The sequence below is a fragment of the Heloderma suspectum genome, chromosome 3, assembly GCF_057233095.1.
Source record: "Heloderma suspectum isolate Gila_16-S chromosome 3, 16-S_ref, whole genome shotgun sequence".
NCBI lineage: Eukaryota > Metazoa > Chordata > Lepidosauria > Squamata > Helodermatidae > Heloderma > Heloderma suspectum.
The window spans coordinates 96126655-96152641 of NC_139460.1; the positions used below are offsets into that span (position 1 = coordinate 96126655).

At 49.4% G+C, this 25987-nt stretch overlaps 1 protein-coding gene across 8 annotated transcripts in view; it reads left to right on the plus strand.

Moving 5' to 3' along the window:
* The first annotated feature begins 6338 nt into the window (after positions 1-6338).
* Positions 6339-25987, plus strand: part of BCOR (BCL6 corepressor) — an 89562-nt gene continuing 69913 nt past the window's right edge. For 4 of the 8 annotated variants that reach the window (XM_084843927.1, XM_084843935.1, XM_084843936.1 and 1 more), the window contains exon 1: positions 8959-21236. The gene's annotated coding sequence lies outside the window, so the exon portion shown is untranslated. Of the gene's footprint in view, positions 6458-6912; positions 7012-7494; positions 8005-8958; positions 21237-25987 lie in introns of those variants that run through there. The other 4 variants (XM_084843931.1, XM_084843933.1, XM_084843929.1 and 1 more) reach the window with 4 other exon arrangements.

Below are 25987 nucleotides of genomic sequence, written 5' to 3' on the forward strand. Positions count from 1 at the left end.
GCAATCTGGTGTGTGTGTGTGTGTGTGTGTGTGTTTCAGGGGGGTGGCATAAAATTCCTCGTTCCTCGGGGAAGGTAAATTCCCACTTAACAAAAGTGGTTACTTGGTCGGTCATCAAGAGCAGGAAAGGTAATATCCTTGGAGATTCATACACATGTTGTAGGACCAACTAAGTTGTCTGAGGCGAGGGACCAATTTCCATAACGCCAAGAATGCTTCCCTAGGTAGATCTGCCTGAAGAAAAGTTCGGTGAGGACTCGATTCAAGTAAAAGCCATCTCCCGAAACATCCCTGATACACCACCAATAAACTGGTAGAGAATACACTCCAAGTCACTTAATCAGGATGGTGAGGTGGCCTTACCGCTACAGAACGCCCATATTTAAGTTGACTGACTGCAGTCCTTGCACATTTACTTGGGAGGAAATCTCTGTTAATGAGTGGGATTTCCTCCGCAGGGAGAAAAAATGCAGACCCCCCCCCCCTGCAAAGCCACTTTTGTTATTGCATCCCAGTCTTATGCATGCTCACCTAAGTAAGTGTTCCTAGTATTGTAGTCTTAACTATCCATTTCCAGGGCTGCAAGAGGGGGGCAGGGGAGGCGGAATCAACTATTGGTGAGGGGAGCACCGGGGTGAATTTCTGGAGTGTGTGGGAGCTTTGTTTCAGGTATTAGATTTCTGAAAAACAAAATCATATTTTACACAGTGATGCATTTACGTCATTTTAGACTCCAGACTTTATGGTCTTGCCATCCATCCCTGATATTAGAGAGTAATGTGTATTGCTGCACTTAATTTCACCATCTAGTAAGCCAGCCCTGTTGCATTTGGGGTCCTGGACTTCAATCCCAAAGTCTTGCTCCAAATTCACCACTGATTTCACATTCAAGCTCCCATCATAAGCATATTTTCTCTGAATTTCTGCTGATTTTGATGGAATTAACTGTCAATTTTGAGCTCCAGTTTGTGAATCTACTATCATTTGTATGTTAAAGGTGCATTTCCTTTAAGGAATTAAAAGGGCCCAGAGATGTGGTGGGGTAGCTATTGGAGGTGTGGGGGGGACTTGCCCCTCCTCACCTATTCAATCCAAGTCTATTTCAAATAGGGTTAAGATAAATAAAGTGATAAAAGCTTTATGGCCATGTTCACTGACACAGCTACACTGTTTAAAAAAACAAACACCCGATCGTTAATATATTTTAAATCTTTCGAGAACTGAGGTGGAGTTCTCACAAATGGCAGATGAGGTGGCAAACCTGCATCAGAACTGTCCCACTTCACACTGCAGGTGGGAACTCAGAAGCTTCAATGCTAGTCCATGAAAAACAAAAACAAAAAAACCCCATACAGCAAAAAGAGAAGGCAAAGACAAGGGTTCTATGTAGCCTTTCCTCCAACATCCTAGTTATCTATAAGGAGGAATCTTGTGGGGGTGTGGAGAAGCATTTTGTCAAATGGGACTACTTTTACTGCCTGAAGTGGTACAGGCAAGACAAAGGATTGCCACTTCATCTGCTGTTTGTGAGAGTTAGGCCTGAGACAGGAGGGACAGTGTGAGAGAAGCAGGAATACCCCCCCCCCCGCAACACACACACACACACACACACGAATCGCTTTGTTCATTAATGTCTTTTCCACCCATTCTGAGGTTGCTTCTATCTCTAGCAGAGAGAATGACTACTTTCTTGCTAGGAAACAGAGTGGCATAGAATTATGAGATAACCTTGCAATACTTTACTGAGTGGGCTCCATCTTAGGTGGAATGTAGGAACCATAGGAAATTTCGGTATACTGACTCAGACCAGCGGTCCATTTAGCCCAGTATTGTTAACACTGAGCTGCAGCAGCTCTCCAGCCATACCTGGGGCTGCCAAAGACTGAACCAGTGAAAGCATATGCTCTACCACTGAGCTATGGTATATATATATTCCTAGACCCCTACATATTGGCTTAGGGTATAATAGTTTCTCTTCAATAGTCCCTGTAGAAGGACGTTTGGTTCTTTTGCCTTTGTCCACTCAAACACAAGCTAAGTGATTGTCACTCAGTACAGAACCAGAGAGTGGTGGTTAATTGAATTAATGAATCTGGATCTTGTTAAGGCCTCATCAAAAGAGAGAGTTAATTATATTGGTAAATGCTACAGATTATATATGCATTTTGGACTGGGATATTCAGCTGTGTATATTTAACACATACATATATGTGGAACAAAGCAGAACTTTCTCCTTTCTCCCATCATAGCTTCTTTTTTAATGCACGAATGTTTTGGGGCTACAAAGAGAGGCCTTGTGGGTTCTCTCTCAGTCCTCGGTGTACTGCATATGTGTCATATGCCTGACAAAATCTGAAACATGTTCTTTCCTGTCTACTGACTGCACCGGTGTTTTTGTGTGTGCCAGGACAGACACCAGCTGATGTTTCCACTAGAACGGCAACTAGTGAGCATTTAAAGACCATCACTCCCACTCCTAATTGCATCTACTCAGAAGTAAACCCCACTGATTTCAGTAGAACTTATTTCCAAGTAAATTTACTTAGGATCACAGCCCAGACATGCGACTTCCCAAAATGGAACACAAACCCTGTTAAAACTTGGCTACTGCAGCTGGGTGGACTGTTTTCAGATGCTAGTATTTGCAGCATTAGAAAGGAGGTTCCTGACTGTGAGCACACATTTTGATCATTTTGTGCTGCAAAAGCCTCACATTCCTCCACCATCCAAGAGAGCAGCATACATTAGCCCAGAAAATATAGATAATTCTATTTTGATTTCCCTGCCAGGTGTGTGTGTGTTTTAAAAAATGAATACAAATCTTTATTTCATCCAATATCTTGTTTTCCTGATGGTGAACTCAAGCGTATGAGACTGGTCAGACCCTCAGTATAAGGCCAAGCCAAGGTGGCCTTGTTTTGTTATTCAGATTTCTACACTCCCATTAAACCAGGCTCCCAGGAAGAGACGCAACGGCTTGATTTAAGGCACACTCAAGCAGGGCCATTCAGAGCTAGGGGTAGCGTTGGGTTATTTATAGGCTTTTTCCTCGGCGCTGTGCGCCCTCGTATCAGAGCAGAGCGCTAATGAATTTAATCCTGGCGACACCCTTAGGAAGGAGAAAAGGACTGAGTCACGGACGGAGGTTGATAAGGCCCAGGGCCTCCATCACGCCGAGGCTTTCTTGATTGATTACGTGCCTTGGTACGAGACCAGCCTGCTGCTTCGCGAGGCAGGAGGCATCGCTGCCTGGAAAAAGGGGCCAGCCGGGAACCACGTGGAACCACGAAAGAGCCGGTGCCGTGTGAATCCGTCGTCTTGCCAGCCAGCAGGAGCGAGGAAAAGGCTGCAGCAGCAGCAGCAGCAGCAGCGACGAGATCTCTCTGTTCCGTGGCGAGGCTTTCTGGCCCGTCCTTAGAAGCGGCGGTGTCTTCAGGAGGTTGTTAAACGCTCGGCGTTCCCGCAGCGGTCGTTGGCGTGAATCTCCCCCCTTCGTGGCTTTTGATAAACATCGTCCGGAGCGCCTGTGTCTACGGCTCGCTGGCTCCGGTCGCTCTCAGATCGTCTCTTCCCTGAGTGCAGCGCACAACGGCCTGACCTCCGGGTCAGCTCCCCGAGGAGACGTAGGAGGAGGGAGAAAGGGGCCTGGAGACTGCAGCCTTAGTCCCTTCGGCGGAAGCTCTCCTTCGGTGATTGTACTTCGCAAAACACAGCGAGCGGGCGAGCGGGGAAGCCCGACACCAGCACCACCAGCACCAGCACCACCACTGGGGCGCTCAGGAGGCGGTGGATTTACAGTCTCTGGGAATCTTGATGAAGGCGAGGGAGGAGGGGAGAGAAGCGCGCGCACAGCGCATAAAATGAAGCAAAACATGTCCGTTTTTCTTCCCCTAAGAACTTGCTTAGAAAGGTACGGCCCGCAGAATTGCTTTCGACGGATCCTTAGGGTTTCACAACGTCGTCAAGTGTAGGCACCTCGAATTCATGAACCAGCTAAACAGTGGCGTGAATGGAACAAAACAAGTCTTAAATCCGAAAACTTCGACTCCGTCAACTATGCTGTGCACCGAGCTCGGTATTTCCACCCGTTTGTGAAGGCCCAAGGATACCCAGTACACGAATCCGGATCTTTTTAGGCTAGGGTCTCACACTGTAGGTATCATTCAAGTGTGTACTTTAGGAAATTTGAAGAGGACAAAAGTCGGAAGTTTTAAATACAGACTTAATGCACTTCATCCTCCAAGTTTGCTTGCTTCGAAAAGGAAGCCAAAGCAGAACACTTTAACAAGGGCTCCTACCCCCTTAAAAAAAATTGTCTAGAGGAGAAAAATATATACCAGAGGCCCTTTTTTCTCCAGCTGCGTGTCTGTACCTCACGTGTGCTCAGTCTAATAACTTTTAATGTCTAGCCCTAAAACGTCTTTATAAAAAATTGCTTTACAACGTAATAGGCCAGGTGCCCTTGTGCTCGTTACCGGAGATTGAAAAAACGTGTGGGATAGTTTTCAGATGCATACCTCATAAAGTGGGAACGATATACAGCCGCCTCGCCCCAAAACGGATTTTGACTCCCCCCCCCCTTCAGTCACCTCTGAGGAAAACCTTTCCAAAGCATTTCCAATGTACACACCTCATTTGCAACGTGCTCCCCTCTCCCCTTAAGACGATCTACCCTACTACTTGGGAAATGGATGGCTTTTTATCATTTGTATCAGCTGTTTAAGAAGCTGAAAAGCGTGTGTGCCCAGAGTTTCGGGTTACAAACGGTAGGTATCTTTCACTTCTGCTTTGAGAGAGAGGAGGGTTTCCACCCTTCCCCCATATTTTCCTGTAGGTGCAACTGAAAAAAGAAAATTCATCATCAACAGTTCAGCTTTCTGATCAGAGATATGTTTTAAAACCATCGGAGATTATTCATATATGATAAACTTACGTTTATGTTTCCAACGTCTGAAAGCGGGAACTACTTCAGGGAGTTCCTGCTTTCCACTGAACACAAGAGATTCGCATAATTAATGAAGGAAACTTAGGAGTTGTTCTGGCATATTGAGTAACATTTTTAATCAAGGAAAATATTGTTAGGAACTGGGTTTAAACATTTTCCCTTCTCTCCCACAGATTCCTGGACTTCACGATGAAAAACAGGCTGACCCTAGAGTTCGACTGCGTTGAAATAACAAATCCACGGCATCTCCTTTTCTCCGCATGCTTACCTAGGTGTAAACAGCTTATACACGCACATCGGAGGATGGAGCAAATATTAAAAGCGAGGGCGTAATATAATCACCTGTGGTCAGTAATAATAAAAGCCCATTCATTCCCACCGGGCTGCTTTATGCTCCCCTCCCCCACTTACTTCTTTTGTAGCCACAACCTAGACACGTTTAATCGGATGCAGCTCCCACTGAATTCAAGCGGACTTAGACTGCACCCTCATTAGATAACCAGTGGTAGTTGTTCGCGGGAGTAAGTGAAGCAGGAATCGGAGACGGCTTAGTGCAATCCTGCGCAGGTTTTTTTCTGAAGCAAGTTGCTCTGTGTTCTATGGGGCTTACTCCAATGTAAATCCCTTGTGCTACACCGTGGTAAGTGGTCACTTGAATGCACGTGCGCGCGCGCCTGTGCGCGCACACACCACTTCTCGAAGTATAGGGTTAATCCTGTAGCCTGCGTCTTGCTGTTAATACCGGCGATCGCTTTGAAAGCAATAAGGAATCAGGCGCTGCGAGAGGAAGAACCGAATAAACGAATATCAGTCAAGATGGGCGTCGTGAACGCGACATTTACCAGCTGACCTGCCGAGTCAAAAGTAGCGCTACCCATGTAAGTAAATATGCAAGATAACGACCATGCCATCGATTGAGAGACCAAAAGGCAGGCAGAGAATCCTCCAGAATTGCAGTGAGGGGAACTCGGGTGTGCGCAGCGCAGCCTCCCGCATACCCCTCATTCCGCGATTCACACATCAGACGAAAACGTGTCTGGGAGTTTCAGAGGTGGCAACCACGCACTACTTTTTAGAAAGCAAGAGAAGGGAAGCAGTTTTGCCACTCCGGAACGTAGCTGTTGAGAAACGAATGTGTTCCATTACAACAAAAAGACTCGGGTCGAGGGGAGGAAAGAAAGAAAACCCCAGTGGGATAAAAATAAGGACGGCGGGCAAAATAAAGGATGTGAATGGAGAGCTGTGGGTACAGGGGTGTTTTTTTTTTTTTTTTTAAAGAGAGTGGGGACACTGGAGGAGAACGACGGTTTGTGCGCTTCTGGAAAGGAGAGATAAAGGGAAATGCTCGTTTGGAGGGGGACTTAAATACAGGTTGGGACGAAGGCGGGACGCCACTCAGTTATCTGAAACAGAAAAGAGGAGGCTTGCGAGGCATTTCCCCCAGGGAAGAGTGGTGGACAGATGAGACGAGGAAGTGCAAGGGGAAGCTGAAGGAAGGAGGCTCCACTTCGGGCAAGCTGCGCGTGACAATGCGAGGCGTTTGGAGGAGGGGGGAGGAGAGAGGGAGGGGAACAAAGGAACCGTCCTTTTGGGGTTCTCAGGGAAATGCAGAGACGGCGATGAACGGGGGGGGGGTTGTGAATTCCCTCACCTGGGCGAACAGCAGTTCGGGTGGGGATATAATGCGGGCCGTCGTCGTGCTCCCACCTGAGAAAAGGCCGCTGCAAGGATGTCGTTTGTGGCAGAGGGGGCTTTCCCCCTCGTGTGGAAAAGACCCTCCGTGAGGGCTGAGGAGACGAGGGCTGGCGAGGGACACGGAAGGGTGCTCTTGCGAGCAGAAAGAAGGGCGGGGGAGGGGCGGGAAGGGCGGGGAACAAATGCCGAGGCGAAGAAGAGCCCGCGCCGGGAGGGGGGGCGGAGCAGGGCGCGCGCGAGCCGGTCCGCTGGGGGCGAAAGGGGCAGGAAGCCGGTCGGGCGGCCGAGGCGGTCTCGCGCCAGGGTCTGGCTGCGCCTGCGGCGGCGGCGGCTTTGACAGCTTGGCGAAGCGAAGGGAGAGGAGCGTTATGGTAATCGCGGCTCTCCACTGGCCTTCTGGGTAGCGAGCTTGCTGAGCGGGGAGTCTGGAAGGGGGCGGGAGACTTTCCTCTTCAACCTCGCCTGGTCGAAAGGAGAGAGGAGTCTCCTCAGGGCGCCCTCGGGCAGGGCACGGCACGGCACGGCACGGCAGGGCAGGGCAAAGCGAGGGGAAAGGACGGCGGCGGGGTGTGCGTGTGTTGGGACGAGCTCCGTCAGCCGGGGGAGGACAAGAACCGCGGAAGAGGTGGAGAGGCGGGGGAATCAATTAAGGAGAGAGAGCGGAGAGCTTGAGAGAGGGAAAAGAAAGAAAAGAAAGAACAGCAAGGCAGCCAGAGAGTGAGGGGAAAGAGAAGCCTCGCTGTTTGGGAGAGCGCGGCGGCGGCGGCGGCGGCGGTTTTGCTGCTGCCTCTGCCGGCGGCGGCTCCCTGAGTGCTGAGCCGGGGGGAGGGGAGAGAGAGGGGGCGGGGAAGGAGGAGGGGGCGGGGGGGCGGCGTGCGGCAGACGGAGCCCGGTCTCCCAGCGGCAAGGTGAGGAAGAGCGGCTTTCCCGGCGGATTAAATCCCCAGAGCCAGCCCAGCCCAGCCCAGCCCAGCCCAGCCACACAGGCTCACCCGCCGCCGCCGCCAGGACACGGGGCTCTCGGAAGGGGAGGAAAAGAGCATGTAGGTGCCGCCGAGCCCAGCCTGGAGCAGCCACACAGCAGCAACATGGCGCTGCCAAAGCGGAGCCGGCGGGTAGCCGGAGGGAGCCCGGTGGGGTGCTGAGCCCCGTCGAGGGAAGCGGCAGCGGGAGGTCTCCCTCTCCGCCCGCGCGGCCCCACCTGCTCCTCGCGCGTCCCGCCAGTGGCCAGACCGTCCGACGCGGGGCTCGCAGGTCGGCAAACTTTTCTTGCCCGCGGGGCTGACGCGACTTGCCTGGAGGGGGCTCGCTCCAGTAGCGCCGGGCCGAGCGTCTGCGGTGGCCTTTCCGGAGCGGAGACTGAGGTCAGTGGAGCTCTTTGCTTTGGACTCTCCTCTCGCGCTCGCGCTCTGCGGGAACGCCGCGTCGGGCAACTCCCGAAAGGGGCCGCAGGCGCGAGTTGCCCGACGTCTTTTATGAGGTTCGACTTCTTGGGGGTGTGGGTGGGTGCGGGGAACACAGTCTGCGATGTTTTCTCCCCCCCCCCATCTGGCGGGGGTGCGCCTGTGCGTGTGTGCTTACAAGAGCGAGACAGCGGCAGCCGCGAGCGGAGCTCGCCTCTCCTCGGTTGGGATCGTTGCCAGAATGTATTTCATCCTGAAACGATCCGGGCTTGGAGGGAGGCGGAATGGAGGCGAGGGGAAGAGGTTAGCAAAAGCAACGGTTACCGCCTGGTTGTGCCTTGGCTGAGAGAGCGGGGGTGGGGGTCCTAGGGGCGGGTGTGTCGCGCGGACTGGCTGGAAGTTTGGAGGCAGTTGGTTATGGGGGGGGGGGAGACGACGACGACGAGGAAAGGGGAAGCTGCCTGTCGCGCTCTGTCTACTCCAGCAGGAAGGGAGGAGGGAAAGCGGGTCCCCGGCGTCTCGCTCCCTTTTATCTTTCCGATTTGGAAAAGGGTTATAAACGCCCCTCCTCTAACAGCCGCCACTTCTCGGCTCCCAAGGGGAAAGGGGAGAGTGGGTGGAGGGGAAAGGAGCGCGGGGCTGGAGCGAGGAAGAAGCACCACGAGCGCTGCTGGAAAGCTTCTGGGCTCGCCCTTTTGACTCACCGGGCAGCGGAGTTAAAAGATGAGCGCCGGGAGGAGACAGTCAACGTGACGGAGGTAAAAGGCCCGGGCGTCTCGGCGCGGGGCGTATTTGTTGTTTCGTTAAAGGCTCTTTTGAAAAGGGCTGCGGAGGCGGAGGGAGGCTTTCTCCCCAGTTGTTTCTGAGGCCGCTGGTGGATCGGGGTGGGGAGGAGGGGGGATAGGAAGTGGGAGCGGAGGAGGAGAAGAGACGTTTTAGAGCTGGTGGTTCCAGTTCAAAGACTTTTGTGTTGCTAGCGTGGGGTCCAGCGTGGCAGCCGGGAATTTCACGCGTCCTTTGCACCTTCCTTCTGGCTCCAGGGAGTTTGAGAACGTTCCTTTTTAAGACCGGATGGCGGAGGGACAGGCAGCGAGGCTGTTTGCTAAACACCCCCACCCTCACCCGCGCACCGCCAACTCCGGGGTTTGCTGGAGCGCAGCATCTGAGGCACGTAGCTTGTTTGCTGCTCGCGAAGCGAGTCCACAGGCGATCTGCGAAGCGTTCGCCTCCAGTTCCGGGCTCGCCGTCTGCATGTCAGATTCACAAAAGCCAGGTCTGTGGGTGGATCGTGGAGGAGGAAAGACTGGAGAGGAAAACCCCCACAGCCCTAGTAACACTGAGGCAAAATACGTGCTTGTGTTTTAATGGCGATCGCCTCGGAGCAGGTTTCTGCGTTAAATCATCCGAACGGCTCCCTCCGTGGCTTCCCATCTGCTAGAGGAAGCCCGCAGCTCCGCGTTCTCTCTCTTTGAAAAAGACACCGGGCGAAAGGGCGGTCTGCGCTCCGGCAGGTCGCGCAGACTGGATCTGTCAAGCTCCTCTAAACTTTTCCATGATCGAGGCTCCCCGTGAAGGAGGCCCAAGCCAAACGGCTCCCTAGGCAGGGCCCCACGAAGACGATCTACCAACACAGATAAGGAGCCGGGACTTCTCCCTTCCCCCTGAAGTGGGGTGAAGCGCAGTGCCCTTGGCAGAGTCTCCCTGGGGCGCTGGAGCCCGGCCGCCAAAATCAGTTGACCTCAGGGCTTTCCATTACGCATTGCCAAGTGGATTGCCTTTTTCCCTCCCGCGCCCGACATTTGCATGCAGTTAATCTTGGATTCCCACTTTAGTTTGCTCTCGCTCACTCTCTTGAGTTCCGTCTCCGAAATATTGGCGCCGGCAGACTTGCCCTGCGGGATGCGGAGCCCTCAGGAGAGGGCCCAGCCAGTGGCTATAAAACTTAAATCGTTTACCTGCTAGCAACTTAATTGAGGCCAGTGGGACTGCTCCGGAGTACAGCAGGCCAGGAGGACTGTACTCGATTAATGTTTTGTCTTATTTATTTCCCCTCTCCCGCTTCCGCTTTACAAGCGGTGTGTGGTGGTGGTGAGGGGCTGTAGTTGTAGGTGTTCCAGTGGAAGCTGGTAGGTTTCGTCTTTTTGCAAATAAGACCATCTCCGAGGAGGGTTATAAAGCAAGCCTTTAATATTACCTCCCCCTCCCCTCCCCGCCGCCGCCCCCGCCCCTCTCGTCTCGAGTTTGGCTTTCCAGTTTAGCCACAGAAGAGCTCTCTGAATTGGTGACTGGGAGTTAATTAGGATGTATCCTCCGGATCAATGAGTCGCGCAACCTATTAGCTATTTCCCAGCCCTTTGCAGAATTGGCCCTCCATCTCCTCTACCAGAAAGTACTTTGTCTGGAGGTAGGATCAGTTAAACTCAGAGCGTTGGGCCAAGGAAAGAATGGATCTATGGGCCGAAGCCGTGATTAAGTTCCTCACCGCCTGGAAGGCCTGGAGTCTAGTCTGTCTCCCCACCCCCTTTCTCCGAGGGACTCCAGCCCTTCGTTTAGTGCAGCTGTGGAACATGAAACGCGTGGTGCGCCTTTGGCGTGCGCTAAAAAGGGCAAACAAAATCCCATTTGCTAGGCATGAAGGTGGGCTGTTGAGGGGGCTCGCCATACTCACTGGCGGCTGGTGAGGCGGGCGGTATTTCTTTATTCCCTTCCGTCCTCTTGAAGGTGAGGTACGGCGGCCGAGGGAAAAGGGAAGGGGGCTTTTTCCTGGTATTGTTTCTCCCGCTTATGATAGATCGGTCTAGACAGCCGTTCAGGCTCCCTGCGAGCGAAAGAACCGGAGCCTGAAAGGGAGAGTGGGGGCGATGCAGAGGAAAAGGTCACCGCGAGATTCGGTGCCTGTGAATGTGTGTTGTTAACCCTTCGCGGGTCAGAAACCTAGATCGGCTTTTTGTGCCTAAGTGAGAAGGCGCCAGGCTAGCAGTTGCAACGATCTTCTGACTCCCGCAGGGGAGACTGAGGCGCGATCCCTAGGGCAGCTCCCCACGGCTACCATCGACGAGCGTCGCGAAGAGCAGTTTCCCACAATCAGGAACCTCCTTTTCTAGGCGAGTGCCAGATTCTTCCGTTCCCAGAAGTTTCCTCTTGTTTGGGAACTCCGCTGAGCGCGCTTAACCCCGTGTCCTGTTGATGCAGTGCCAGCCAAGCACAGAGAAGCACAAGGCGAGCCAGGCGTGGTGGGGGGGGCGAGCTGGAGAATCGCAGATCGCTCTCTTCCCCAGTGGGGTGGGGGAGGGAGAGAATGACGGCTCACAAGGACAAAGCCAGAGCGGAGAATTCGGAGCTGCTCTGGCCAAAGACCGCGGGGCAAATAGCCTTCGGTATGGAATAGAGTTCTCCCTTTCCTAAAAGAGTGGGGGGTGGCGGTTTGGGGAGCGGGGAAGAGTGTCCAACAGGGGCTGGCTTTGTTTCAGGCCACTGGGCTGGGTGAGCCTCGCCTGTATTTGTTTAATATACCGGGGGGGGGGGGAGAGCCAGGCAAACTTCCCTATGGGTGCCTTGAGGCACATTAGACTTGGCAGGAGCATCAGAGGGCAAACAGCGGCTTTGGCTGCGGTGTGAGCCGCTCTTTGGGGTTGCCTTTCTGAGATAGGTGGGGAGGGAAGAGCACAGAGGCTCTACGCGGAATATAAGTACTTCTCCAGGCCTCGGAGCTGCCGCTGCCGCCTCCCGGCCCAGCCAGGATCACCCCGGAGGAAAGCTGATTTGCTTTGGATTTGCCCGCAGAGCAGACCAGCTCTTTCCTCTTTGTCTGGAGCTAAGGGCTCCGGACGTTCGAGCTCTCTCTGGAAAGGTTCCCGGCGAGGAGTCCACGCAGAGCCAAGCAGGCAGCTCTTTGCACGTCACATCTAAATACATCGGTAATTAGATGGAAGCACCGCCGGAAATGATAGATTGGCTGCATAGCTAATAGGGACGAGGACAAATAAAGCCTACAGCGTCCCCCCCCCCCTCGCTCCCTCGGATAAGTGGGCCCCTGGAAATCAAGCCCAAGATCTGTAGCGGGAACTGAAATTACATGTCGTCCGTTTTAGGGCTGTAATCAACCACACAGATGAGAGTCTCGGTTGCTCCCCTGCTGCAAGCAGTTCTTGAACGTGTTTGCTGCATGATTGTGGGAGGAGGGAACTCGGAGTCTTTTTAAAACCCTCTGGGTGTCTGCTGGCTAAATATATACACCTAGGAGTGAGCGGGAAGGGGGGCGAGAGAGAATCCGATCATCTAATCAAGCCTCAGTAACTGCGGCTGCATTTGACAAACTCGCACGGCTAAGCCGATTAGGCGCCCATACCGATTTTAATGGGCCTCGCTGCAGGGATGCTATGTAAGTGTCTTCTGGATCGCAGGCGTAGAAGAAACCCGTGCCTAAGTGTTGTAAACTGTGACGCAACCACAGAGAAGAGTACCGCTATCCTAAACAAAACAGGCGGAAATAAGCAACATATATTTCAGTAGCTCAGGTTGTGCGGAATGTTTTTCCCCTTCCCGAAATCGAATAGGACTTACGTGCTGTCCTCCTCTGTTCAAGATCGAGGAACTAACTGCTTATCGCTGGTTTGAGTGGCCCAATGCCGCTTTACTGAGAAGTACTTACTTTGGGAGTATCTCTACTCTCCCATTCAAGCCTTTGCTCCTCTAACGGAATAACTTCATTTCTGTGTTTTGTACAGCTTGACATGCCTTTGGCTTGAAATAAACGCAGCAGAGACCATAGTGCTCAATGAGTAATGATCACTCTCATTGACTTCATTGTAGATGTTATGGGCTAAGACAGCCTTCCCGAACCTGGTGCCCTTCAGGTGTGTTGGACTACAGTTCCCATCATCCCCACCAGCATGGCTAATGACATATCTGGAAAGCACCAGGTTGGGGAAGACTGGGGTGATCTTTCTTCATCTGTCTACCTGCTACCCCTTTTCAAAGTTCCTGTTACAATTGCTTCCTGCAACATTTTAAACAGGAGAGTTCAAAATGAAGCATCTGAACATTATGACGCAGGGGAGTATTTTCAGACGGGGTGCCTAATTTCAGGAACAAGGGCCATTTTTAAGGCCAACCAATTCCTGTTTTCTAATTTGGTGATTAAAACAAAACAAAAAACTAGCTGCAAATGCAAGTAAAACAAAGCCCTCGCTTAAGGTCACTTGTTCCAGGCTAAGGGTGACTTAGTGGCTGGATTCCTGTCCAGTGTGGATGTATGAAAGTCATATTCAACCCCCTGGCCAAGCTTAAGGTGGTCTTGGGCAAGACACGCTCATCCTAACTTACCTTGGGGTGAGTAGGGGGTTGTCTGTGATGAGGTTAAAGTGAGACCAAGCCCATGTTCAGCCTGAGCTCCTTGGAATAAGGGTGAGCTACAAAGTTAGCAAATGATCTTTCATGGTAAGACCAGAGTCTTAAAGTGCACAGCTAGTGGTGTAGTGGAGGAGGGAATACTGGGAGCAGAGCAGGAGCTATGGTATCATCTTCCCCTAGGGTAATTGATGGGCCCTCCCTGTTTTGGCAAAGAACGAAGTGAAAAAGAGGCTTCCAGTTTTCGTTACTGTTTGTGATGTATTGGTATAGAGGTATTCAAAGAAAGAGGAAAATAAGCAAAGGCTGGATATTTCCATCTTTGGTGGGTCTCTGCCTTTAGCAGTTTAAATTGTAAATTTCTGAGATTGCTTGTCTTTCTAATTAAAAGTTAGAATGTTGCATTTCAGCTGGCTAAAGATCTTTTGTTGAAGCTCAATGTGTTTTACAAGTTGAGCCTTTACAGTCAGAACTAAGCTCCACTGAGTTCAGTGGAGCTTACTCCCAGGTAACTATAGTCATGTTGATCCTAAGAAATTGGTACTGTGCTATTGTACCACTGCTCTGTGTGTGTGTGTGTACACACACACACACTGCCATGCCAAACTCCTGCATTTCAACATTTACCACTACACTGCTGTGTACGGTACACTTTGTAAGACTTAACTTGCAAAGTCCTTTTGAATGGTCAAAAGGTTTCAAGCACATTCTCAGTGTTCCTTAAAGCAACTCTGAAAGAATGCCAGTATTATTATAAAGTGGCTTGTGATAGGCAACCCCGTGAGTTCCTAGGTGAGCTGAGATTTGAATGAGGGATTTTCCAGCTCATATCCCCTTGTACTAGTTTCTACACGATACCAGTTCTCTATGCGAATCTAGACTCAAATGCTTTAACAATCAGGAGTCCAGTCAGATGGGGTCTAGGCATTTTATCTGACTGAGTTGAGGACTGGGCCAGAGTCGCCATTCCTTCTTAAAATAAAGCCAGTTCTGATCAACAAGCTGTCATCTTGGCATTAGCTGATGGTAGAAGTGGACAAAACATTTTAGTAGCTCTTTCTGGGCTGGATTTATATACAGAAATCTTGCAGCAACAGCAGCTGCTTTCCAGTGGCTGCTGGCTTGGGTTATATGGCCTGTATTGTGCCACACACCATCCCATGCTGAGCACTTCATTTCCAGGCAGGCCTCACGAACAGCAATGCACAGGATCTGTCCTGCAGCCTCCGGCACTTTCGCATGCTGAGCTCAATTGTTAAAAATAAGCAGGGGGGGGGGAGTGAAGCGGGGCTTTTCCTCAAATTCTCCCCTCTCACACACACACTCATAGCCCAGCAATCTAGCCATTTAAATAGATCAAGCAGATTCTTTCCGGAGAACCAGACTAACCCCCTTTTACTACATCAGAAGGAGGGAGGGAGAGACGCGACAGCCCTCTCTGGCTCCAAGCATGGAGCAGAGGCCTCCTTTGCAGACAGGGGGAGTTCCCATATCCGTGAGCAGCGCTGCCTGCCTGGCTACGTTTAATCCTTGTGTCCCTTTCTCCAACCAAGGCTGATAAGCGAGAATTACGCTGAATCGACCTCTCTTTTCTCTTTTCCTCGGCCCTGTTCAGCTGTCGAGCCTTGAACCTTTAGCAAGCTGCTGGGGCGATCTTTCCAGGCAGAAGTTAATGAATGTTTCACAAGGGTTCCTCTGGCATGTGCGGCGCCTCTCTTAATGGATGAGCTGACTTACGGGCAGAAAGCAAGGAGGCCACCACCAGCTCGTAGGAGCTATTCTCTCTCTCTCTCTCTCTCTCTCTCCCCCTCCCCCATAGAAAATTATCTGCTATTCTTGGAGGATCTTCATTTTTCTTACTTCTTGGGTAACCAAAGTTCTTTCAGCTTGGGCTTCCTTTAAAAACAACAACAACCCTAACACAATTCTCATAACCGAGAGAGTTATACATAAGGTTTTTACCTTATGCTTGTGGGTAATATATTAGAATGGCAATAGCACAGGTAGCTAGTTTCTTGGCCCTTCTGCTTACATTTAAATTAATATAGAAACACACCTTCTCCATTATATATGGTGTGGTGCTGGGTGCAGAGACTAGAAAGAAGCCCTTTTGGAAGCCAGTCCTTTGGCAGCATGAAATATAATTTTGTGATCTGCAAGACAGTTTCCAGTATAATCTCATTACGCACCACAGGCTCCCGGTGTTATTTTGTAGGAGGCGGACAATGATCAATTTACATTGACCTGGGGCTGGGCGAGCTTTTAGATGGTAATTGCCATATTGATTTGCATGCCCCCCCAAGAGGGGGGGAGATCTGCTAAAATTAAACCCCCAAAGCGAAATTAAACTAGATTTAATGTCTAGGAACCAATGGAAAAGACCTGCTAAACTAGGGGCCGTGAGACAGCTATTTTTAGAACTGTGAAACTTGGAGGAGGAAGTAGGTGACTTTTGTCACTTTAAACATTACCCTACATGTTCCAGAAAGTGGGACTGGAAATCCTCAATGATTCTACTGTGGATCTGCAAGCCCTTTTAAAGAGTACCTGTCCTTTAGGGAATTGCAGTCGTATGCTCTCTTATATTAGTCAAAGAAAAAGTATTGGATTGAAAGCATTCTGTCTTTCTGAAGGCAAGGACAAGGTTTTAATTTGATAAGGCAATTAAAGGAAAAAATACAGAATCCAGCAGTTGCAGCCACTTCCCTGGAAACTGGCTTTATGGAGAGTTGAGTGTAGCCAGTGGACCGTTAGGAAAGGGGGAGGGTTACTGTTCCGCTCTGCGGCACATCTCCTTAGAGGAAAGCATTCCATGCACTTTGTATCGCCTTAATTTAGTAGCAGCCAGGGAGTCCAGGAAAGAAACCCACTTGCCCTGGGACATTCTGGCAAAAGAAGCCCCCGCAAGATGGTTGGATCTTTCTATCGAGGACCCTTCACTTTGCAAATATTTCCTGTGCAGCCTGATCCTATGCAAGTCTCTCACCAGCCCCCCCCCCCGGGATTTCCAAGTAAGTGTGCACAGGATTGCAGGCTTTGTGTGTGTGTTAGTGAGCATCTAAGGCTATAATTCTGTGCACACTTGCCTGGGAGTAAGCTCTAATGAACACAGGGGGACTGGCTTCTGAGTAAATATGCATAGGATGGTGATGCATTTCCTCTACTGGCTGTCAAAGCTTTATAAGTAAACAGCTGACCACTTCTAACACCTAGATCATAATCTCATTGCTTGGAAATAAGTCCCCATAAGATAAATGGGGCTTCTGTCCAAGGCTGGAAGTTTAGGGTGCAATCCTATGTATGTTTAGACAGAAAAAAGTTGTGCAATGTGGTCCACTGAGCTTCCTTCTAAGTGTGCATAGGATTGCAGTTTCAGTTTTATAAAAATGTACAAAGGGGAAAACCTTCAGATTTCACCAAAGGAGTACTTGGGTACTTTAATTTCAGAAGTAGTGGGTGTTTCTAGGTTCCACCTAGGAGCACAGTTCAAATGCCCAGGAATAAAATCAGTTTCTCACATCTAAACAAAATTGCCATTGAGCAGTGTCTGTCTCTAGTACTGGAGCCTCTTGAAAGTGAATTGGTAGAGTTCAGTCTGTGCCTATTTTGGTAAGGGAGGGGGTTTAGAACTAAGCGGATGTTGTCTGTTTTAGTACTGCAAGGTTGTGCTTTCCATCAAGGAAGTGAATTGCAGCCTTAGATGAAGACAATCTTGCTTATGCTTTTCAAAAGGCTTCAGTGGTGATATTAAATACAAGAGGAGGTGCAGGCTGGAGAAAACTTCTTTCCCTGGAAGTAGGTCATATCCTCAATCCTATGCACACTTCCTTAGAAGTAAATTCCTTTAAAATCTTGTGGGCTTGCTTCCAAGTAAATGTGCTTGGGATACATAGTAATCATTTTTTTTTTTTTTTACATGATTGCTTATAATGATCCCCAGAAAAGTTTCCACCAGGGATAGTTAAACCATACAAGGCTGGCACCATGCAACCCATATTCACAGACATTTTGATTTTTAACCCAGATTATAGATATGGCAGATAGAGCATTTCTAGAGGCTTGTAGTGACCCTCTTTGATGGGGCTTTCTAGTTTGGGCTGGCCTAGTATACGTTCTGATATCAATATATAGATCAGAGCTGGCAGACCTTGTAAGGAGACCTTAAGAAGAGCTTTGCTGGATAAGACTTGGGGCCCATTTAGTCCATTGTTCTGTTTCAGACAGTGGCCAGACTGATACCCCTGGGAAACCTACAGGCATGCAAAGCTTGAAGACAACCATCCTGCCCTGCACCTTAAGTTTACTATGTGTTTGGTGAAATGGTACTTCCTAAACCAACTATCAGTCAATTTCATTGGGCAATCCTGAATTCCAGAATTATGAAAGAGGGAGAAATCTCTCTTCCCATGCCATTCGTAAATTTATAAACCTCTACCTTTCATGTACAGATTTTTATGGATGTTTTAAATGGTTTACTGTGTTTTTATTTGATTATGGGTTTTGTTTTCTGAACTTTTGGTAAAGCACCTTGGTTGGGTTCAGAAAGGCAGTATATAAATGCAATAAATAATAATAACAATAACAATAAATAAATTCAGCTATCTTTCTGTCAAAACAAAAATGACACAAACACCTATAGCCTTTCCTGGTAAAGAATTTGGTCTAACCTCTAATTATTTAATTGCTCTTTTCTGAACCTTTCCCCATACTATGGCATAAAGACATTATAACAGACTGCTTGAGTTTTCATCATCCTGAAGGATTTGTTGTTATCTACACACTTGATTTCCTCACTACTCACCCTGAAGTAAGTTAAATAACACAGGTACCAATGCACATTCTTGCTTACTTCTCTCTAATGTGGAAAAGTGGCCCTTTATGTGTACTACCTATATTTTAACCAGCTCTTAATGCATAAAAGGATTCATCCTCTTATCCCATGAGTGTTAAGTTTATTTTGGAGTCTTTGGGATTCTGTCAAAAGATTTTTGGAATTCCAAATGTATAATAACTACTTGATCACCTGATGACTACATGCTTTTTGACATACTCAAAGAATTCAAAAAAGTTGGTGATGCAGGACTTCCCTTTCCAGAAGCCATGCTGATTTGTCATCAGCAAGGCTTGTTCTTCTGTGCATTTAACTATTATTGGTTTAATAGGTGTTTTGACCAACTAATCTGTTAGGCTAATATTTCTATAATCTTCTGGGTTTTCCCCAGATTCCTTTTATGTATTATACTGGTTATCCTCAAATTCTCTGGTAAGGAGGCTCACTTTTTTTTTTTAATCAGTAATTTTACATTTGAGCTCTTTTAAGAACTCTTGGAGATGAACTTGTCAATTTGTAATTTGGCAGCCCAAATGCTTCATTCTTTTCCACCTTTATTTATTTTTCCTGTACTGCTCCTTAATCACCCAAAGCAATCCCAGGGTGGTGTACATAATCCAATCTAAAATCAACTTAGATTGTAAATGTAATTAAAAATTAAAAATTTGATTCAAGGTGCAATCCTATGGCCACTAGACAGCAGCTAGACAGCCATAGGACTGGTCAGTTCAGGGAGAACTGCCCTTCCCCCCTCCCCTGCTGCCTCATAGGCAGTGTGGAGTGGGCAAAGGGGGGGGGGTCCTGGGGGCAGGGCATTCAGAAGTGTCAGTTTGACACTTCCTATGTGTTGCCTGGCTTCTGCACCCCACGCTCTGATGTCCCACAGCTAGACAGCTGAAATCAGCCATCTAGCTGCTAATGCAGGGTGGCTGGAGCATGGAGGAGATGATCCCCTCTGTCCTCCTCCTGCCCTGCACTGGGTAGGCAGTTGCCTCTGAGTTCAGAGGTGGCCTTCTATCCCCAAAGGATTGCACCCTTAGCTTCTCAGATACTTTCTCCCAAAACAGTGGTTCAGGTTTGAATATCTATTCAGCATCCATAGTGAAATAATTTAGCCTCCCTGCAATCTGCTGCTCCTCCTTCCATACATTTGTCCTCTAAGGCTGCAATCCTATGCACATTTACCTGGGAGTACGTGTGTAGTGGGACTTCCCACTATGCACGTGTAGATGCTGGCCTGGTTAACCACAGTGGGACTTCCCACTAAGCACTTGTAGATATTGGCCTGGTTCACACATAACAACCCAGAGTATGGGTTGAGTATGGGTTGTCACTGAGCCATGGGTTGTTGTTGAATCATGGATTGTTATGTGCAAATCCTGCGCTATGGTTTAACTATGGGTTGTTAACCATGAACAACCCAGGAAGAGAATCCATGGTTTGTTGTTGGGTTATGAACTCTGGATTGTTCATGGTTAACAACCCATAGTTAGATCATAATGCAGGGTTTGCACATAATGACAACCCATGATTCAACAACCTGTACTCAGCCTCTACTCTGGCTTGTCGTTATGTGTGACTCAGGTCTATAATTAGTTTAGTATAACTTTAGGTTATCACTTGGTTCCATTGAGGGAAAGCAAGCCCAGAATAAGATGCAGTGGTTGCTCTGTAGCTCTATGGTACTCCAGTCAGGGCTTTCCAGGCTAAGACTGTACTCTGACACCCACTTACCTGGGAGTAAGCCCCACTGTACTTAATGGGAATTCCTTCTGAAAAGACACATATAAAATTGCATCAGTGATGGATTGTTAGAGTGTGCTTAATTTTTAAGTGCCTCCGGCCTTTTCAAAAGGAGTGAGCTGGAGTGCGGGAGAGGCCAAAAGAAAAGCAATTAAGCAAATGCTGGGTTTGCTAAATAAAAACAAAATTAAAGGCAGGGGATAGGTGCTACCATATATGGTTCACAGTGAAGGATACTTAAAACAAAACCGATCAAAACGATCAATTTAATTGCAAGGGTTTAAAGATATGGCAGGGGAGACTTGAGAAGCATGTCAGGAGCAGTAAGCAGCACTGCAATCAATTTTGAGAAGACTGCTGTTAGTCAGTAGCAAACAACAACAACAAAGAATCCTGTGGTACCTTCAAGACTCCTACATTGCTGGTAGATTGAGTGTGGTTCTGGCTTTTGTTTTAGGCTAAAGAAGAGTGCCTCTTTAATCAATGTATTGAACGTGTTCAGGGCTGGGATTTGACTTGGAACGTGGAATGTTTGTTTCAGGAACACTTTTAAAAGGTAAAACAAAAGACTGAGCCGCTTTCCAAAAAAGAAAAAAGAAAAGAGACTGGCTTCAACATCCCCCTCGAATTAAGAAACCCTCAGAGCAGGAAATGACTGATTCTCCTTTCTCCCCGTTTAGTCTCGGTTCCTGTCATCTCGCTTTTCTCCGGCTGCTGCTTCGCCGGGCTGGTTGTGCAAACTGCGTTTGTTGTTGGTCTTACACAAGAACCTACAGTTCCCCATAGCTCATTCCTGATCTTTTCTGGGAGACGAGGAAGGGGTGCGTAACTGTGGGGGCATGAATTGTGTGGCCTCCATGGGAACCAACTGTTAAGACTAAAAGCTGTTTAGGGACGTTGCATTCGGTCTATCGCGCTGGCACCAACTAGGCAGCGATATACAGAGTTTAAGCCAAGCGCCAGGGCGTTACGCTGATCAAGTCGCGTGGTCTTGGTGAGACTAAAGCGAAACTGGACTAAACCCAAGTACTTCGGCTAAACTGGTTTGGGGGCGGGGGGCGGTCCGAATGGAGCGAACTGTAAATATTTCCGACGACTTCGTCGCCAACGGGCCGATCCCGCAAAGAGTTGGTCGCGCTCAAACCTGTTGGGGTTACAGGGTTGTGATGCTTCAGTGTTTTCATCATAATGGCTGGGAAGCCACTGCGAACGTTTACTTGGAGGTAAACCGCACTGAATTTACTGGGAAGTCTTCCTAAGGAAGTATAAGGTAGGACTGCAGCCTTAAGAGGCAGCGTTTCTTTGCAAATGTAACTTGAGAGTCGAAATACGGGACACGGTGTGCTCGCTTTGGGCAACTGCTTTGCCCCAGTAAGATGTAGGCGCCGCAACCATGCGGGAGGCGAGAGAAGCCGCTCGCCCGATGCAGCTGTTTCAAGGTAATGGTTGTTTTCCTTTAGCAAGAAGGAAGAGCCCCCGACCGGATCCTCGCTGGATCGCCTTTTCAATCTGGTGTCTCGGATCTGCTCTTTATATACAAATTGCTGGCATTAAGGGGAGGGAGGACCCAGCCCGTGTAGATGGAAGCAGGCATAAACTTGTGAGATCAGGTTTCCTGCTGAGCTCCCGAAGGAGAAGTCAGCATTTGATTGAAGCTACACTTGGTTCTTGGTTCCCCGGGGGACAACAGCCCTGAAATACGAGAGAGCGCGCGCGCCCCGGCTCCTTCCCTCCCCTCCCTTCCCTCTCGTCTTCCTCTAAAAGCCTTTGTGCTGAGAGAGGCTCGGTAGGCACGGATCGCTGCTGTCTCGCAAGAATGTGTTGCAGGCAGCCTTGGCTGACAGCATTTTGTTAGCAATGGTTCTTCACCCCACCCCTGCTCCATGGCTGGCTGGCTGGCTGGCTGGCTGGCAGGCAGGCCAGTTGCCCGCTCGGTTGTGGCAGTGGTTATGGCCGACCTGGGCAGGTTGCAAATGCTCGAATACTTGGAATCTTTTCCCGGAGGATTTGGCAGGCACGCTGGGTGCAGGCGCAGTTGATGTCAGTCGGAGACACCGGAGCTGCGTGAGCGAAACCTTTTAACCTTTTGTTGGTGAGAGCTGGAAGAGGCTTGCCTCGAGTCAGCGGCTAGTGCTCTTGCTCTCCCAGACCCCTGGCCAGGCTCGTGCGCGCTTCCTCGGAAGTAAGGGCCTTTGAACTTCGGCCTTGACCTACTAGAGGGAAGGAGTTGTCGCTCCCAAAACGAGCGCGGCGTAGGATTGCTGCTGGCTGCGCGGTTTTGGGTGGCAGTGAAGAGTCCACAAAAGCCCTGGCCGCAGCAAAAGCTGGATCCTATTACTTCTGAGTAATCCTATTCCAGTTACTCGGAAGTAAGTTCAGTGGGACTTACTCCCAGGTAACTATATGTAGGATTGCTGCCTGAGTGTGCTAGCTCATGCACACTTACCTTAGTAAGTCTCAAAGTTCAGTGGGGCTTTCTCCTGAGTAATAATGTATAACAGTGGTGGGAAACCTGTGGCCTTCCAGATATTTCTGGACTACAAATTCCATCATCCTATTGGCCAGGCTGGGTGATAGGAGCTGAAGTGCAACAACATCTGGAAGGCCACAGTTCCCCAGCCCTGACTTACCCAATCAGGCTATTAATTTCTAACTGCTGAAGGGCTCTTAGGGTGCAACCTGATCCACCCAAAGGAGTGAGTCCAATGGAAAACTGAGTAGACAGGTGAAGGATTACGGTGCCATTATTTGCTTACAATGGCATCTTTAGTCTGTTGTTGATTTAAAAAAATAAATAAAAATTTAATTTAATTTAACAAACTAAAGAAGAAAATAGAAAATAAAATAAAGATGAACAACACAAGACAGAGGTTACTTACTCTCCAGGCATGTACCTCATCATAGGGGTTTACAGATGCAAAACAAGAGAATTAACTCCGTCTTGTAGGAACTAAATTTGCACACTGGAGTCAGTCTTCTTGACTTCAGTGGGGCAGGCTGCCATGAAAATGTGTTTAGGGTCAGGAGTTAATTTTTGCGGCTGTTGGTGCCTTCAAAAGCTGCCCTCTCAGAGACCACAGCTGAGACTGGGCTTCACAGTTCTAGCCACCTGGTCTCCCCCTTAATCGAGATGAATTGCCATAAGCCAAAAGGCTGTTATTCGAGAGGAAAACTGCCACGTGAACTAGAGTTCTTTTCTGAGTAGAAAGAAAGACAGACAGCACAGGGGACAGCCTGCATTCGAGGAAGTGGCCTCTGCAAATCGCTGTGGAGCAGTTCTAAAGGGGAGACTCAAGCTATTTGGCCAAAAGCGCAAAGCCCCCATCTAGTTGTTCCTTGGATGCATGAATCCTTTTGCAACTGTGTTTTTCCCCCCACCAGAACAGCATTTCTAAGGGAAGGGAAATGGACCCATTGGAAGTCTCACATGCCTGGGACATGCTTGGGCTCCCCTAAATGCTTTGGATTCCATTTAGATCCCCTCAGGCAATGCCATAGGGAGCCTTCCCAACCTGGTGCTTTGGACTTCAACTCCCATCAACCCAGGACTCAAGCATGCTGGGAACTGTAGTTCAAAAAAATGTGGAGGACACCAGGCTGAGGAAAGCTGCCATTGGGCACAAAGGAATCTTGTTTTCCCTCCTGTTGCCACTGGTGTGGCCAAACGTGTAGTAGCAGGTTCTGGAATAATCTGTGGGCCTGTGTCTCACTCATGGACCAATTCACGCTTGTCTGAGAGTAAGGCCCAATTGAACACAAAGAGATTCACCTCTGACTGAATATACACAGGAATGCCCGGCTTAGTGTGTGTAGGACCTGGGTATAAGAGTAGTGTGACACCCCTTGAGCCCCCTTCTCATTTTAACTGGAACAACAATGCCTCCTTACCTAAGCATAAAATAACCCTGATTACCTGCTACCCTTTGCTTTTCATTTACAATCCCTGACCCAGCCTAGAAACCAGTAGGTAACTATTAAGAGGGTGGAAAGTTCACCGTTTCTAAAGCATCAGAACAAAAACCAGCTACTCTTTCTGTCGGCTGGTTCTCAACCAGCTATTTATTTATTGGTTATATTCATAGCTTGCCTTTTCCTCCGAGGAGCCCAAGGCTACCAACCTGAGCCTCCTCCTCTCACAACCCGGAGAGGCAGGTTAGGCTAGGAGCTGGTGACTGGCCTAAAGTCGCCCAGTGAGCTTCATGGCCAAGCGGGGCTTGAACCCCGGTCTCCCGAGTCCCAGTCCAACACTCCTACCACTTTAGGCTTGCTTGGGAACCGGCTCAGATGAAAGAGCACCAGCTTGCAGAATGGTCTCTAGGTATGGGCCTTGAAGGAGGAGGCCTCCCCGCGTCTCTTCGTGTCACTCAGTGGAAGGTGACGATGGAGGAGGGCGGGTCACTGCTAGAGTCTTTCAGTGTCTGCAGCGCTTGAAGTACTGAAGGGGCCTGGGCTCCGTTTAATGACACGGCCAAGCGGGGTGTATGTCTTGAGGACCAGTAACAGCAACCAGGAAGGAAATAAAAGCAACAGTCCTCCCTTTTTGCGCTCTCCCTCCCTCGCTCGTTGCAAATGCAGCCAGCTGAGGAATTTCTCCTGCAGAACGAGAGGCATTAAAGCTTCTAAGAGCTGCAATGAGCGAGACCCTGGCAGCGGCACGGGCGGGGGCTGGGCCGCCCCGAAGAAGCTAAGTTCCTGCAGCTGGACTGGAGCGTAGCAGAATAGAACTTGGGCGGGCCGACGGGCGCGCGCGCATGTGTGTGTGTGTGTGTGTGTGAGAGAGAGAGAGAGAGAGAGAGAGAGAGAGAGTCGTATGCATGTGAGGGGGCAGCCTTACTTTTTAAAAGACCCTTTATTGCGGAGGGGAGTTCGCGCGAGGGAAGGCTCGGCTGATACAAATCGTTCCCTGGCCTAGGGGGAGGCGGGGAGAGGGAGCTCCTTGTTTCGACTAACCCAGCTGCAGCAGGAGTGATGCTCGGGCAATGAAGGCAGACACAATGCTGCTGTTGTTGGTTTGATCTCTAACTGTGGATTGTTAGTCTGGATTTAACTATGTGGTGTGGGGAGGCGGGAGAAAGAAGCGGGAGGGGGGCCGAAGGCTGTTTACAGCTAGTGCAAATAATGTGACAGCTGTTGGAGCGCGAGCAGCCAGCGCCTCTTCGGCTTTGACACAAAGCTCTCACTATGGCGAGAGGGAGGGACAACTAAAGGGGGGGGGGGGGGCGCGGCGGCGGCGGCGGCGGCGGACAACGGCTTAGCTCCGGCTCTCGCAAAGAAAGCTGCCAGCACGCTCGACGAAGACGGTGCCCTCCTCGCATAGGGCGATCGCGACAGCTTCTCCACAGTGATTTCGAAGACTTCCTGGGATGGGTTTTGGAGACCCACCTGTCTCCCTCCCCTCACCCCTCACCCCTCACTCCGTTTGAATAACTTGAAAGACACTCCGAAGCATGCTTATTCAGAAATAGTAAGACGCATGGGGGTTCAAAGAGCCTTATTCCCTTGTTCTCACTGCTCCAAAATCTGTTCTAGATATGGACCCCTATACAAATACTGTAAATAAAGAATAAATAAAATGTCCTAGTCAAGCATGCCTAGGGCTGAATGAAGCCTTAAACTAGTAGATAGGAGCATTTCTTTCTCCCACCACGACATACAAAACCGAGCTAAAAAACTACTAAAAAGACTACATGAAAGCTGGAGCTCTCATGCGCTAGTCAAATGGAAAATTCACTTGCAATATTTATTTAGCACACATGCCCCAACATACACACATGGCATATAAATCCCCTGGAAGTAGGAAAAAGGGGTGTGCGTGCGTGCGCGTGCACCAGAGAGCCTTTTTAGTACTTGGGCTCCTACACCTTGTCAGAAGCAGCTTAACCTAGGATTGATGCATACGCGCATGTACATCTCTGCCTATCTTGTCACTCAGGGAAAAGTAATCCAATGCGTGAACTGGCTCCATCAAAATGTTTTGTGAAGCCCAGCTTATGATGCTGTCACCGCTTGGTGTTATTCCTA